The sequence below is a fragment of the Bombina bombina genome, chromosome 9 (assembly GCF_027579735.1).
Source record: "Bombina bombina isolate aBomBom1 chromosome 9, aBomBom1.pri, whole genome shotgun sequence".
NCBI classification, from domain to species: Eukaryota; Metazoa; Chordata; class Amphibia; order Anura; family Bombinatoridae; genus Bombina; species Bombina bombina.
The window spans coordinates 164,578,501-164,593,960 of record NC_069507.1 but is presented as its reverse complement, the minus strand read 5'-3'; the positions used below and the strand labels follow the sequence as shown (position 1 = coordinate 164,593,960).

General features: G+C 37.6%; 1 protein-coding gene across 3 annotated transcripts in view; it reads right to left on the bottom strand.

Moving 5' to 3' along the window:
- The window catches only part of LZTS2 (leucine zipper tumor suppressor 2), a 378,469-nt gene that overhangs the window by 103,036 nt on the left and 259,973 nt on the right, over nucleotides 1-15,460 (bottom strand). The window contains exon 1 of one of the 3 annotated variants that reach the window (XM_053692474.1): nucleotides 6,555-6,723. The exons of the other annotated variants lie outside the window; for them this stretch is intronic. The gene's annotated coding sequence lies outside the window, so the exon portion shown is untranslated. Of the gene's footprint in view, nucleotides 1-6,554; nucleotides 6,724-15,460 lie in introns of those variants that run through there. 3 annotated transcript variants of the gene reach the window in all.

Genomic DNA, 15,460 nt, shown 5'->3' with positions numbered 1-15,460 from the left:
CTTTAAGATCAATTATATATGACAGATCCACTATAATTATGCCAGATAAAAAAGTGTGTGATCAGTTTTGCCTTCCAGTGTGTTTGCACGTGACATACATACACTGGATTTGTATTTAGGAATTCTCACTATCGCCCATTTGTTGTAGAACCCAACCAAAACACAGATGCTTAGCAATTTGGCACCAATGTCATAAAAGAATGTAAAACCTATTTTCATTCTACAGCAGAATGCTTCTTAAACTATTGCTGTGGAATCCTGAAATTTCATTTATTTGTATTGTGATTAGGGGTTCCAAGGGAAAACACTTTCCCCAAATACTGACTCTGTGGAAAGTAATGTTCAAGGAGTAAATGGTTTGCCTGGGAGGGACTATATTGATTGGTAGAGAAGTTGGTCAGTCATTTTTGTCTGTAAACAGTGAGCATTATATGCACTGGTGATGGGCCATACGTTGTCTGGGAGCTGTATTTAAGTCCTGGATTCCACTAAGTACATTTAAAGCAGACTTAAAGGGATCATTAGCAAATTAGTTTTGAATAACAAAACACTGCTTTAAGGCAATGATGTAGCGAAAACCCTGAATTTGTATGTCTGTGTATATAAAAGTGTACATCTATCTAAATCTTTTTATACACACACAGTTGCCTAGTATTTTTACCCTGTTAAGACAACCAAAAGTTAAATATTTACAGACGATAGATAACAGTTCGGTGATAATGTAGACTCATCTTTAAGAGTGCAGATCTTTCATTTACAGAATACTTTACAGTGAATAAAATCTAAACAATCTGATTCCTGTATTTCATAAATCGAGCCCTTCTCTCCCATTCAACTGCAGGTTCACACAAGAGAACTTGGTCACGATTCATCATTAGACCGCTGCTTCCTTGCCCTGTTTTCCACTTCTTAGGTGAAGCATTTCAATCTCACCGGTCTATTCCGACTGGGGAGATTGACAGCTCCTGCACGCGTGTGATTGGCTGTGCATAGGGAGGGGGCAGGGTTGCAAACGAGCACACAGGAGCGCTCATGTAAAATGGTAAATGCAGGCAGTGGATATATGTGCAACTACCTATCAGCAGCTAGATCCCAGTAGTGAACTGCGGTTCTCGGAGAGAGTGCCGACAGACAGAATGCCGAAACACATTTGTCCAGACATATGTCCGAGAGACTATGTTCCCGAGTTCGGCCGAGGGCAGATACGCTCCAGAGTGCTCTGTTCAAATCAGAGCCTCGGGTGCCGCAACCACCTCTAGGAACCAAACCATTGGTTCCACCCCGCACGTCTTGTGGTTCTCTGTCCGGGTAAAACTGTATCTATCCTTATCTATCTATCTATCTATCTATCTATCTATCTATCTATCTATCTATCTATCTATCTAATGTTTCTATCTAATCTATCTATCTATTTTTTTTAACTTAAAGGGACATGAAACCCAAACATTTTCTTTCATGATTCAGACAGAGAATACTATTTTAAACAACTTTCCAATTAACTTCTATTATTTAATTTGCTTCCTTCTCTTGTTAGCCTTTGCTGAAATGTTTATCTAGACAAGCTCAGTAGCAGCATAGAACCTAGATTCTAGCTGTTGATTGGTGGCTGCATATATATGCCGATTGTGATTGGCTCACACATGTGTTCAGTTAGAAACCATTAGTGCATTGCTGCTCCTTCAACAAATTATACCAAGAGAATAAAACAATTAGATAATAGAAGTAAATTAGAAAGTTGTTTAAACTTATATTCTCTATCTGAATTATTAAAGAAAAATGTTGGGTTTCATGTCTGGTTCAGGTCTGGTTAATTGCACTAAGCGCAAAGTGAAACCACAAGCTCGCGGGAGCATTAACCAGCGACTTGTAATGGCTGGTTATTTAACGAGCACCCGCAAGGGGCAAATTATAGCGATTCACTTGTAATCTAGCGCTCTATGTACAGTGTAATCAGATATATAATTGGTGATACGCTGGAAGCCAATTGTGAATGCTGCAGAATTTAACTGAGTTTACCACCTTTACTGGAGTTAATCAGATAGGTATCAGAAAGCAATAGCGCAATAATACATACTGTAACACAGTGCACGGCATATCTATTTAAAAAATAGGAGCCAGACATTCTTTTAGGAGCCAAACAGCGATAATTATATAAAGATATATGGAGAATAACCTAAAAGGTTAGGAGCCAGGTGTAAAATTCCAGGAGCCAGTAGCTCCCTGGGTTTGTCGAGCCCTGCTCTAACAAATTTTTGCATTTTCTTTTCAAACTTTTATGTTCCTTTAATTAAAGGGAAACTGAACCCAAATTTTTTCTTTCGTGATTCAGATAGAGCATGAAATTTTAAGCAACTTTTTAATTTACTCCTATTATCAATTTTTTTTTTGTTCACTTCCTATCTTTATTTGAAAAAGAAGGCATCTAAGCTTCTTTTTTGTCTCAGGACTCTGGACAGCACTTTTTTTATTGGTGGATGAATTTATCCACAAATCAGCAAGAACAACCCAGGTTGTTGACCAAAAAAGGGCCGGCATCTAAACTTACATCTTTGCATTTCAAATAAAGATACAAAGAGAATGAAGAAAATGTGATAATAGGAGTAAATTAGAAAGTTGCTTAAAATTTCATGCTCTATCTGAATCACGAAAGAAAAGAAAAAAATTAGGTTCAGCGTCCCTTTAAAAGTGGTCCAGGTCAGTTTAAGTAGATTAGACAGACATTGTTTCTGGCATTTACAGGATTAGAAATAATTGCTTATACATTATGAATTTGAACTGATTTTATAAGCCTACATATGTGAAAACAGATTTGGATCATCAGAGAAACACTGCAAGCTATGGCTCTAATGATTGCTTATCACTACTAGCGTTTGGACACATTGGGGCCTATTTATTAAATGCTTGTCCGACATGATCCGATCAGCGCATCATGTCCGACAGACATCGCTGAATGCGGAGAGTGTATTGCTCTTGTGAACTGCTGGTGCAACGCCGCCCCCTGCAGATTTGCGGCCGCCAGCAGAAGGTGTCAATCAACCCGATCATATTTGATCGGGTTGATTTCACGCGAGTTCTATCCGCCTCCTCAGAGCAGGCGGACAGGTTATGGAGACCGCTGCTTCATAACTGGTGTTTCTGGCGAGTCTGAAGACTCGCCAGAAACACGGCCCTTCAAGCTCCATACAGAGCTTGATAAATGGGCCCCATACACTCTTTACTGGCTCCAAAAAAAACCAACTCATTACTTATCTTCCTGGTACCTGGCAAGCTATTTCAGAGAAAAGTTTTACATCTGGACATACCAAAATATTCCCACAGACAGACAATAATAAGCAAAACTAAATAACTGATGTTCATGTTAGAAATAGCTTGTATGTGTACAGAACATACATGATCCTTTAAAGGGACATAAAACCAAACATCTTTATTTCCCGATTCAGATAGAACATACAATTTTAAACAACTTTCCAATTTACTTCTATTATTTAACTTTCTTTGTTGAAAAGATGGAATGTAAGTTTGGGAGTGTGCACGTGTCTGCAGCATTATATGGCAGCAGTTTTTCAACAGTGTTACACATTAGCAAGAACACTAGATGGCAGCACTATTTCCTGTTATCATGTAGTGCTCCAGACGTGCACGCTACCTATATAGATATTTCTTCAACAAAGGATAACATGAGAGCGATGCAAATTTGATAATAGAAGTAAATTTGAAACTTTTTTTAAATTGCATTCTCTATTTGAATCATGTAAGAAAAAAAAAATTAGGTTTCATGTCCCTTTAATGTGGAAAAGTAATGTGTAACATAATTATGTCATCTGTGTTCAAGTATCATTTTTGTGCTATTGATGAGGCAGAGAGAATATTACACCATGAAAACCAATTCCTCACTTTCTAAAAATAAACCAATAATCAAGGGATGTTGGCTGTCATTAGATTTTCAAGGGAGTCTGATGTAAGTCATTACAACCTCTGGTTTTCATCAGCTCATCCATAATTCATGTGCGAGGGGATTTCTTTGGTAAGTGCTATAACAATGGGTCATCGCTGAATGATTACAAAGAAGTCATGTGATTCTATAGCTGGACTCATATTGACCATAAGCTTTCAATAAAAATACTATGGCAACGCAAGAATACGTGTCTGGACATATCTGGTATCAACAGATTAGTTAAAATCCGATAATGCCAGGAATGTTTTATTTCGGATGGCAGCTATTTTAGGAACTATAGTTAAAACTGCCGATAACATCCTTTCATTCTACAGCTGTAAAAGCAATCTGTGCATAGGGCATTAGTTAGCAGAAAACAATGCAAAGCTTGCTTAGTACACAACAGGAAAGGTTTAATCATGTCCGATAGGGCGAGGGATGATGTACGAAAGAACACATTGTTTCAAATTTAAAAAGAAATGATCTGAACGGTCCAATTTTCCAGGCATTACATGATTTATTTCATGGAGAAGTTGGGAGTGCCACTGTAACTCATAATAAAATGTATTTGAAGTCGTTTTATGGAATTATGTCAGTTTTTTCCCCCACTGAAATACTACTGACTAGTGCAATATAATGAAATGTGGTATTATTTACGATCTGGCTCTTAGTTTTATTAATTAATTTGATGACATCACTACAATGAGGTCATAATACTCGTAAAGTGATCAAAACCATATATCTGTTAATATAGCTGCTGAATAACTGTAGGATGCTAAATAGCAATGTGTGAATAAAACAGCGAAGAACTGAAAAATGTAGATTGCTGGGTCAGTCAAGATTGAACTCTTGTAATATGCAGCTATGAAACTGCAGCCTGTTATTTAAACACAACAATTTTTGGCAATTTACCTATAATTATTTTGAAAGTCATTATAATGGAGTATGATATGTGACTCATGTATTATTATTTACATACAGCACGTATTATTCTGTATACAGTATAACTTTGTTAACCATTGAAGTTTAGCTAACACAATACAAAAGAAAGCAACAGCTCTGATTATACACACAATATATATATTTATTACCATTATTATTATTATTTAATAGGGCTGGAAATTTCCCTGTACAAGTAAAAAATTGCATTAGACAAGTATAATATATATCTATATATATATATATATATATATATATATATATATATATATATATATATATATATATATATATATATATAGTGAAACAAACTGATAGCGTCAGCACTTTTTAGTAAAAGTATCCATTCTTTATTAAGGTAACAAACAAAATAAAAACAGCAACGTTTCGAGTCAACACAGACCCTTAGTCATGCATATATATATATATATATAATGTCTGATAGCCGGTGGCCCAGCACTCTGACCTCTGTACACATATAGCGACCTGGGTGCAGTCCTCAATGAACAAACATACAATGGCGTAGAGAAGAAGGGCACTCACAGGATTTGAAAATAAAATAATTTATTATGAACATAGTGCATGAAAGGTCATAGTCAACGTTTCGGCTCTATCATCGAGCCTTCTTCAAGACCGATATTAAATCTTAATACGGCTAACCTTCCGTGTTTCCCATCGGAGAGAGAAAACAAAATATATATACATACACACAAACACATACATACATTATATATATATATATATATATATATATATATATATATATATATATATATATATACACAACTTTCTTCTAGACTAGTAACTTTTCTCCCCTGACTAGTAAACTATAGTAAGATTTTTACACCCTGTGTAGTAGTATTATTTTTTTAACTAGACATCTAACATAGTATATTCAACTTAGTATATTAAGCAGTTCTATGGCAGCACTTCGTTCTTGCTAAAAAAAACATCACCTAGGAATGTAAATGCTTTATATTTACACAGAAACAAAGTAAGATAACAAAAATCACCAGAGCTAGCCCTATCTATACCATGTTTAAAACATATCTGGCTTTTTAGTATATAAAGATACTTGAAATAAACCACACATTTTTTACACCTTCTTACTTAATAATTGGTATATTCAATGTATTCTGTATGTATATAATGATACGGAAAGTAGTTAAATATACAAAGAAAGAATAAAAACAGCATCTGAAATACTCAACAGAGATTCACCAAAAGCGCCTGACATCATTCTAAGCATACGCAGGTATGCAATAAATATAAATACTATCCAATATCCTTAAAAAGGTACACAAAGTAAGCAGATGTGGGCAACATGGAAAATATTGAACAACCCAAATATGAATAAAAATAAAAAAAAGCAAAGTCATTTAATACGACTCAGGAAAAGACAAAATATCACATTAAATAGAACAATGGCACATAGTAATGCATTTCAATAAATATATTCTCATGTCAGATTTCCCAAGCACAGCTGCTCAAAAGAGACTTTCTTTGTGTCGTTATTGAACGCTCTTAAGTTTATGTAAAAGTCTCAGTGCGGTGAGATCCAACGTAAACATCCGGAATATCTATGTCTGAGATGGACAAGGATCCAAAGGAAAAATCCATGGCTTTTCACACTGCCCTCATTCATTCTTCCCCATCTCTAACAGTTACACAAGTCACTTACCTTTCCTCTCTTTATCCATGGTGTCAACTCTGCCCCAAACTACAAGTTTCCCAAACAAGTAGGCAGCTGAGTTACTGTGCTGTACAGGTTTTGTTTATTCACAACTCCCTTTCTTTCCTGATCTATGGGAACGCTCTCCAGATAGCAGTCATAAAGCTGCTGGCTCAGGTTCTTGTTAAACTGATTAAGTTTGAAAATGCTGCCCTCCTCCCTAGCTGCTAGCGTGCTCCCCCTCCCCAGCCCTGTCATGGTTATCCCCGCCTCTCAACATTCAGTGTATGTCCAGCCCACTGCCTGCCTATGTCCCTTCAGTGGCCCCAGAGGAGAGAAAGCACAAGCAGGATTCTTACAAGCCCGGTTGTGATAACTGGCACTCATCTGAAAGGGGAGCTCAACAACTTTATGATATATAAATTTATAGATAGATATAATCTCTCTCTCGAATCTAAGCCTCTTCTAACAGCCCCCTTATCACATCGCTATTTATTTATCTATTGACCTGCATTGTAACCAATTAATGCTGTGTCCTGCACAACTCTATGGGTGTGAGCACAATGTTATCTATACGGCTCACATGAACTAGCAGTCTCTTGTTGGGAAGAGATAATAAAAAAAGCATGAGATAAGAGGATGTCTGTAGTTACTTAAAAACAGGCACTACATACTAGAATGTTTGGGTCATGCACATGTATACCTGATTCTCATTTGCTCACATACAACAGCTTAGCCTAGAGTGGTACAAGAGCATACTTTTTGTCTATGTACTTAACATATTTGTGGGGGTTTAAACACATAGGGCTAGATTTATTAAGCTGCCTTCACCACAGCTTTTTTGGCTACGTGGAGCAGGTTCACATAAGTGAGCCTACCGACACATACTTAAGAAGCAGAAACCACTTCTTTTTCCTCTCCGCCATCTCAGAGGTGGCAAGATCAATCACCCGGATACTTGCTCGGGGTGATTGACACTCCCTGCTCTAGCCCAATTAGTTGCACCGGAGCAGGGGGCAGCATTGTACAAGAAATCTCTTCTGCAATGTTAAATTTAACCATGCGATGGAACGTCGCAAATGACGATTGCAGGCAGGTTCACTACTTGCGAAACTGTCCGCCTGCACGGATAATAAATAGTACATTTTGCCCATATGAAAGAAAGGCTTTTATTAAAACACTACTTAAAAATAAAATGATGAAATGTGCATTATATATATATATATATATATATATATATATATATATATATATATATATATATATATATATATATATATATATATATATATATATATATATATATATATATATAAACTTTAGTGGAGAAGAGGCACACACAGGTCTTAAATAACAATCTTTATTTCATAAATTCAGTCACGTTTCGGTCCTCGCAGGGACCTTTGTCAAGACTGTTCCCAGTGGTAGACCTGTGTGTGCCTCTTCTCCACTAAAGTTTCTACTTATCTACCATAGAGTGCACCCAGGCATATTTACGTACAGTGAGCGCTTGGATCCACAAACTAGGCTATATATATATATATATATATATAAAGTCCAAAAAGGAGCACTCTCACCTAATAAACAGCTGCCAGGGTGCCAGCGGGTTAAATATACAAGATATATGAAGGCACTCACTGGTCTTTTCAAAGTGTATTTAATAACGCATATTTTCATTAAATACAAGACCAGTGAGTGCCTTCATATTTCTTGTGTACACACACATATATATATATATATATATATATATATATATATATATATATATATATATATACATACACACACACAAGTGCAGTACTTAACTGTTGGCCTTGAGCAAAATGGCCAGTAGGGATGGGCGAATGTTTTGCAACATTTTAAAAAGGAAACAAATTTTAAAACATTTGTTTGTTTCGAATTTCGAATGTTTGTACAGTAAGTCCCCTACTTATCAACGAGTTCCGTTCCGGGAGCACGTTTGTAAGCCCAATTTGTTTGTAAATCCAACTGTATTGTAATTTGTGTGAAAAGTATTATAAACCTCGCTTTATAATACTTTTTACACAAGTTACAGTACTGTAGTACATCAAAAACAAACAATACTGTAAAGAAAACATGTTTAATCTTACCTTGTATAGTAAAACAGCATACAGGGGCTGGCATTGAGTGAACAAAAATGGAACTAACTTCTGTAACTTGACATGCGAAAGCATGTTTGTATCTTTGAAAGTTTGTAAGTAGGGGACTTATTGTACAACATTCTAACATTCATTTAATTTAATAGTAAATCTAATGTTTTCTTTAAATGTAATATTCAATTCAAATTTTTCTAATAATTCGATTAGAATTATGCAATATTCCAATTAGAAAAATTTGAATTGCTATATTTGTAATAGTATTTCTAATGCTCTCTTTAAATGTAATATTCAAATTATGCAATATTCAAAATATCTATTATCTATCAGTTTACTAAATTCCCTACCACATGAACTATTAAACTTCTCAATAGTACTTGTTAAATCTAAATTTTGAAAGTGGATATTCAATCTAATTATGAACATCCACATTGGAAAACCGGAAATAACGTTCAATTATTACATTTTCATGGATTTTCATTCTTATCAACATTCGATTGTCCAAAACAAAAGTCTACAGGAATATTTGTTCTACCAAGCGAATTACACTTTCAGCACATTCGCCCATCCCTAATGGCCAAGTGACCCAATCAGCAGCGGCAGCTGGGTCATGCAATTACTGCTGTTGTTTGGGTCACCGTCTCCCCATGAGGGGGTTAAACGCATAGACTTGCAGGATTGCATTGGAGCATGTCAATTTTGCACTCTAATGGCCGTTTAGTTGCTGAAACAAACTATTTAACAAAAATAAAGCCCATTGTTCTTCCTAAGACCTATTTAATGGGCACAACACCCAGCTGATTTTACTGACCACCCAACTAAAATGAGCTAATATTAAATTTTTGCAATGTTTGAAGAACAGATTATCTTTAAATCAACATTTACGTTAAATTATGCAATTAATGTGTGCTTTGGATATTTTAAGTAACATTTATAAGTATTTTATTGCCTCCACTACTTTATAATGCTGTCATTTTATTCTGTGGAGAACACTGAAGCCATTCTACTTACATACACAAAACTTATACGCAAACTGCACAAAACGGGAACACAAGTAATAAATATATTGGCAATAGTATTCTTTATAATCTTTATGTTTCTGATAAAACATCCAGTGTTTTCATCTGCTTTCTTAAGTGCAATTTAATGCAAAAGCTATTTCCCGAACATGTTAGTCTTACAGTTAATGGTGCAAAAATGACATGATGCACGTGCCAATTACCTATGATGTGTCCTACTGAAGATAATTGTACCCTTTTTGTACCAGATCTAATTGACGCAGGTGTGTGTAAATGCGCTCTTTGTATCCATGACACAACGCTAAAGCCATGCATCAAATGCTTTGCTTGGCCCTATTTGGGAAACATTTTAATGCTGCAAAGAATTTTATTTTAGGACTTCAGTTTCAAATTAATGAAATTAAATGTATTCCTGCCTGAGAATTAGATGTCTATGGCATAATAAGAATACTGATAATGCCTATTAATCATCTGAAGATAAAAAAAAAAAAAATGTCAAGTTTTTCAGAATGTTTCATATATTTCTCTTCTACTTTTCAACATTAAACAAAATTTGACAGCTGTCCTGATTTTTTCAGTAGTCCTGTTTTTTTGGCCTTCTATCCACTGCTATAATTGTGCCAAAAAAACCTACCCTGAGATGTGGCCTAACTATAGAACTCAGACACAAGGATTTTGTTGGTCTTATGTTTATATTATTGCATACTGTAGTATGCTGCACTTTTGGTAAACTGGTATATGTTTATCTCTCTTACAGTTTAGTCATAAGATTGAATAGAAAAATAGGTAAAATTCTAAAATATTGTGTTCAATTTACTTGGGGGGGGGGATGGTACATAATACTAAAAATGCACTGATTAAAATTAACCAAATGTATAGGCAAAACATGCTCAATGATAATTATTGATTAGAAAACAGCTTAAAATAACAGGGAAGGCTCTTAAAGGGACATAAAACACAAAAATGTTCTTTCATGATTCAAGTAGAACATACAGTTTTAAACAACTTTCCAATTTACTTCTAATATCAAATTCGCTTTATTCTCTTGGTATCCTTTGTTGACGGAGCAGCAATGTGCTACTGGGAGCAAGCAGAACATATGGGGTGAGTCAATGCCAAAAAGCATATAAGTGCAGCCACCAATTAGCAGATAGCGCCTAGTAGTTGATTGCTGCCCATGAGCCTACCTAGGTATGCTTTTCAACAGAGGATAACAAGAGAATGAAGCAAATTAGAGCTAGGGAGGGGAAAAACACATTTTGAAGAGAGGGGTAAGTCATTAAACTATTAAAGGGATATAAAAAATTATCTTTTGTGATTCAGACTGAGCATAAAAGAAAAAAAAAAGGTTTCCATTTTACTTCTATTATCAAATTTGCTTTGGTCTCGTGGTTTTCTTTGTTGAAGAGATACCTAGGTAGGTAGCATGCATATTTCTGGAGCACTACATGGCAGGAAAAAGTGCTGCCATCTAGGGCTCTTGCAAAACTGCTGCTATATAGTGTTGCAGACACATGCACGCTCCTGAGCTTACCTCCCAGCTTTTCAACAAAGGATACCAACAGAACAAAGAAAATTTGATAATAAAGGGAAAGTTGTTTAAAACTACATGATCTATCTGAATAATAAAATAAATATTTTGGGTTATATGCCCCTTTAATAAAGGAAGAGTTGACTTGTATTTGGAAGGTGGGCACACAATGTGCCTGCTGACTTTATATTTAGACTCTAAGCTCTCTCTTTATAACAGTTTTATAACCCCCTTACCACTGAAGCCCCCTTTATCCTCGGTCTATCTTCAAAACTTCTGTTTTCTATGACACAGTAGAGGCAATCAGAAGTTGTAATGAAGGGAAGCAGAGCAGCTTACACGTTTCTGCTTATGCTGTGTTCCCACAAACCAAAGAACAAAGTTAGTGGCCATATGAAAGATCAGCCTTTTGATATATTGATTTTTTTTCCATAATAAATGTGAAGTACACCCTGTTTAGACAAACTAATACAGGTGTATACTATCTACTAATTCTCACTGGCTATTAGGCACTCTCTAATATATCTCATTCATGGATATGTACTTCTGACTGATGCTCATTGGTTGATGGCTACTTCCTGCTAATGCTCATTGACTGACAGCTACTCCTGCTAATGCTCATTGACTGATAGCTACTTCCTGCTAATGCTCATTGGGTGATGGCTACTTCCTGATAATGCTCATTGGTTGATGGGTTCTTCCTGCTAATGCTTATTGGTTGATGGCTACTTCCTGCTAATGCTCATTGGCTGATAGCTACTTACTTCTAATGCTCATTGGTTAAAGGATATTTCCTGCTAATGCTCATTGGTTGATGGGTACTTCCTGCTAATGCTCAATGGTTGATGCCTACTTCCTGCTAGTACTCATTGGTGGATGGCTATTTCCTGCTAATGCTCATTAGTTGATTGGGTACTTCCTGCTAGTACTCATTGAGCATTAGTTAAAAGTACCAAACCAGTCAATGAGCATTAGTACTGAGATATTGGTAAGCTTGTTTAAATTTAAAATACCTACAGCAATAAAAACATAATTTATGCTTACCTGATAAATTCCTTTCTTCTGTTGTGTGATCAGTCCACGGGTCATCATTACTTCTGGGATATTATCTGCTCCCCTACAGGAAGTGCAAGAGGATTCACCCAGCAGAGTTGCTATATAGCTCCTCCCCTCTACGTCACCTCCAGTCATTCGACCAAAGACCAACGAGAAAGGAGAACCCAAGGGTGTAGTGGTGACTGAATTATAATTTAAAAAATATGTACCTGCCTTAAAAAACAGGGCGGGCCGTGGACTGATCACACAACAGAAGAAAGGAATTTATCAGGTAAGCATAAATTATGTTTTCTTCTGTTATGTGTGATCAGTCCACGGGTCATCATTACTTCTGGGATACCAATACCAAAGCAAAAGTACACGGATGACGGGAGGGATAGGCAGGCTCATTATACAGAAGGAACCACTGCCTGAAGAACCTTTCTCCCAAAAATAGCCTCCGAAGAAGCAAAAGTGTCAAATTTGTAAAATTTGGAAAAAGTATGAAGCGAAGACCAAGTTGCAGCCTTGCAAATCTGTTCAACAGAGGCCTCATTCTTAAAGGCCCAAGTGGAAGCCACAGCTCTAGTGGAATGAGCTGTAATTCTTTCAGGAGGCTGCTGTCCAGCAGTCTCATAGGCTAAACGTATTATGCTACGAAGCCAAAAAGAGAGAGAGGTAGCAGAAGCTTTTTGACCTCTCCTCTGTCCAGAATAAACGACAAACAGGGAAGAAGTTTGGCGAAAATCTTTAGTTGCCTGCAAGTAGAACTTGAGGGCACAAACTACATCCAGATTGTGTAGAAGACGTTCCTTCTTTGAAGAAGGATTTGGACACAAGGATGGAACAACAATCTCTTGATTGATATTCCTGTTAGTGACTACCTTAGGTAAGAACCCAGGTTTAGTACGCAGAACTACCTTGTCTGAGTGAAAGATCAGATAAGGAGAATCACAATGTAGGGCTGATAACTCAGAGACTCTTCGAGCCGAGGAAATAGCCATTAAAAATAGAACTTTCCAAGATAACAATTTTATATCAATGGAATGAAGGGGTTCAAACGGAACACCCTGTAAAACGTTAAGAACTAAGTTTAAACTCCATGGCGGAGCAACAGTTTTAAACACAGGCTTGATCCTAGCTAAAGCCTGACAAAAGGCCTGGATGTCTGAATTTTCTGACAGACGCCTGTGTAACAAGATGGACAGAGCTGAGATCTGTCCCTTTAATGAGCTAGCCGATAAACCCTTTTCTAAACCTTCTTGTAGAAAAGACAATATCCTAGGAATCCTAACCTTACTCCAGGAGTAATCTTTGGATTCACACCAGTATAGGTATTTACGCCATATTTTATGGTAATCTTTCTGGTAACAGGCTTCCTAGCCTGTATCAGGGTATCAATAACCGACTCAGAAAAACCACGTTTTGATAAAATCAAGCGTTCAATTTCCAAGCAGTCAGCTTCAGAGAAGTTAGACTTTGATGTTTGAATGGACCCTGAATCAGAAGGTCCTGTCTTAGAGGTAGAGACCAAGGCGGACAGGATGACATGTCCACTAGATCTGCATACCAAGTCCTGCGTGGCCATGCAGGCGCTATTAGAATCACTGATGCTCTCTCCTGTTTGATTTTGGCAATCAATCGAGGAAGCAGTGGGAAGGGTGGAAACACATAAGCCATCCTGAAGTTCCAAGGTGCTGTCAAAGCATCTATCAGAACCGCTCCCGGATCCCTGGATCTGGATCTGTAGCGAGGAAGTTTGGCGTTCTGGCGAGACGCCATGAGATCTATCTCTGGTTTGCCCCAACGTCGAAGTATTTGGGCAAAGACCTCCGGATGAAGTTCCCACTCCCCCGGATGAAGAGTCTGGCGACTCAAGAAATCCGCCTCCCAGTTCTCCACTCCCGGGATGTGGATTGCTGACAGGTGGCAAGAGTGAGACTCTGCCCAGCGAATTATCTTTGATACTTCTATCATTGCTAGGGAGCTTCTTGTCCCTCCTTGATGGTTGATGTAAGCTACAGTCGTGATGTTGTCCGACTGAAACCTGATGAACCCCCGAGTCTTTAACTGGGGCCAAGCTAGAAGGGCATTGAGAACTGCTCTCAATTCCAGAATGTTTATTGGCAGGAGACTTTCCTCCTGACTCCATTGTCCCTGAGCCTTCAGAGAATTCCAGACAGCGCCCCAACCTAGAAGGCTGGCGTCTGTTGTTACAATTGTCCAGTCCGGCCTGCTGAACGGCATCCCCCTGGACAGATGTGGCCGAGAAAGCCACCATAGAAGAGAGTTTCTGGTCTCTTGATCCAGATTCAGAGTGGGGGACAAATCTGAGTAATCCCCATTCCACTGACTCAGCATGCACAATTGCAGCGGTCTGAGATGTAGGCGTGCAAAGGGAACTATGTCCATTGCTGCTACCATTAAGCCGATCACCTCCATGCATTGAGCTACTGACGGGAGTTGAATGGAATGAAGGACACGGCATGCATTTAGAAGCTTTGTTAATCTGTCTTCTGTCAGATAAATCTTCATTTCTACAGAATCTATAAGAGTCCCCAAGAATGGAACTCTTGTGAGAGGAAAGAGAGAACTCTTCTTTTCGTTCACTTTCCATCCATGCGACCTTAGAAATGCCAGAACTAACTCTGTATGAGACTTGGCAGTTTGAAAGCTTGAAGCTTGTATCAGAATGTCGTCTAGGTACGGAGCTACCGAAATTCCTCGCGGTCTTAGTACCGCCAGAAGGGCACCCAGAACCTTTGTAAAGATTCTTGGAGCCGTAGCCAATCCGAATGGAAGGGCTACAAACTGGTAATGCCTGTTTAAGAAGGCAAACCTTAGATACCGGTAATGATCTTTGTGAATCGGTATGTGAAGGTAAGCATCCTTTAAATCCACTGTGGTCATGTACTGACCCTCTTGGATCATGGGTAAGATTGTCCGAATAGTTTCCATTTTGAACGATGGAACTCTTAGGAATTTGTTTAGGATCTTTAAATCCAAGATTGGCCTGAAAGTTCCTTCTTTTTTGGGAACCACAAACAGGTTTGAGTAAAACCCTTGTCCTTGTTCCGACCGCGGAACCGGATGGATCACTCCCATTAATAATAGATCTTGTACGCAGCGTAGAAACGCGTCCTTCTTTATTTGGTTTGTTGACAACCTTGACAGATGAAATCTCCCTCTTGGGGGAGAGAATTTGAAGTCTAG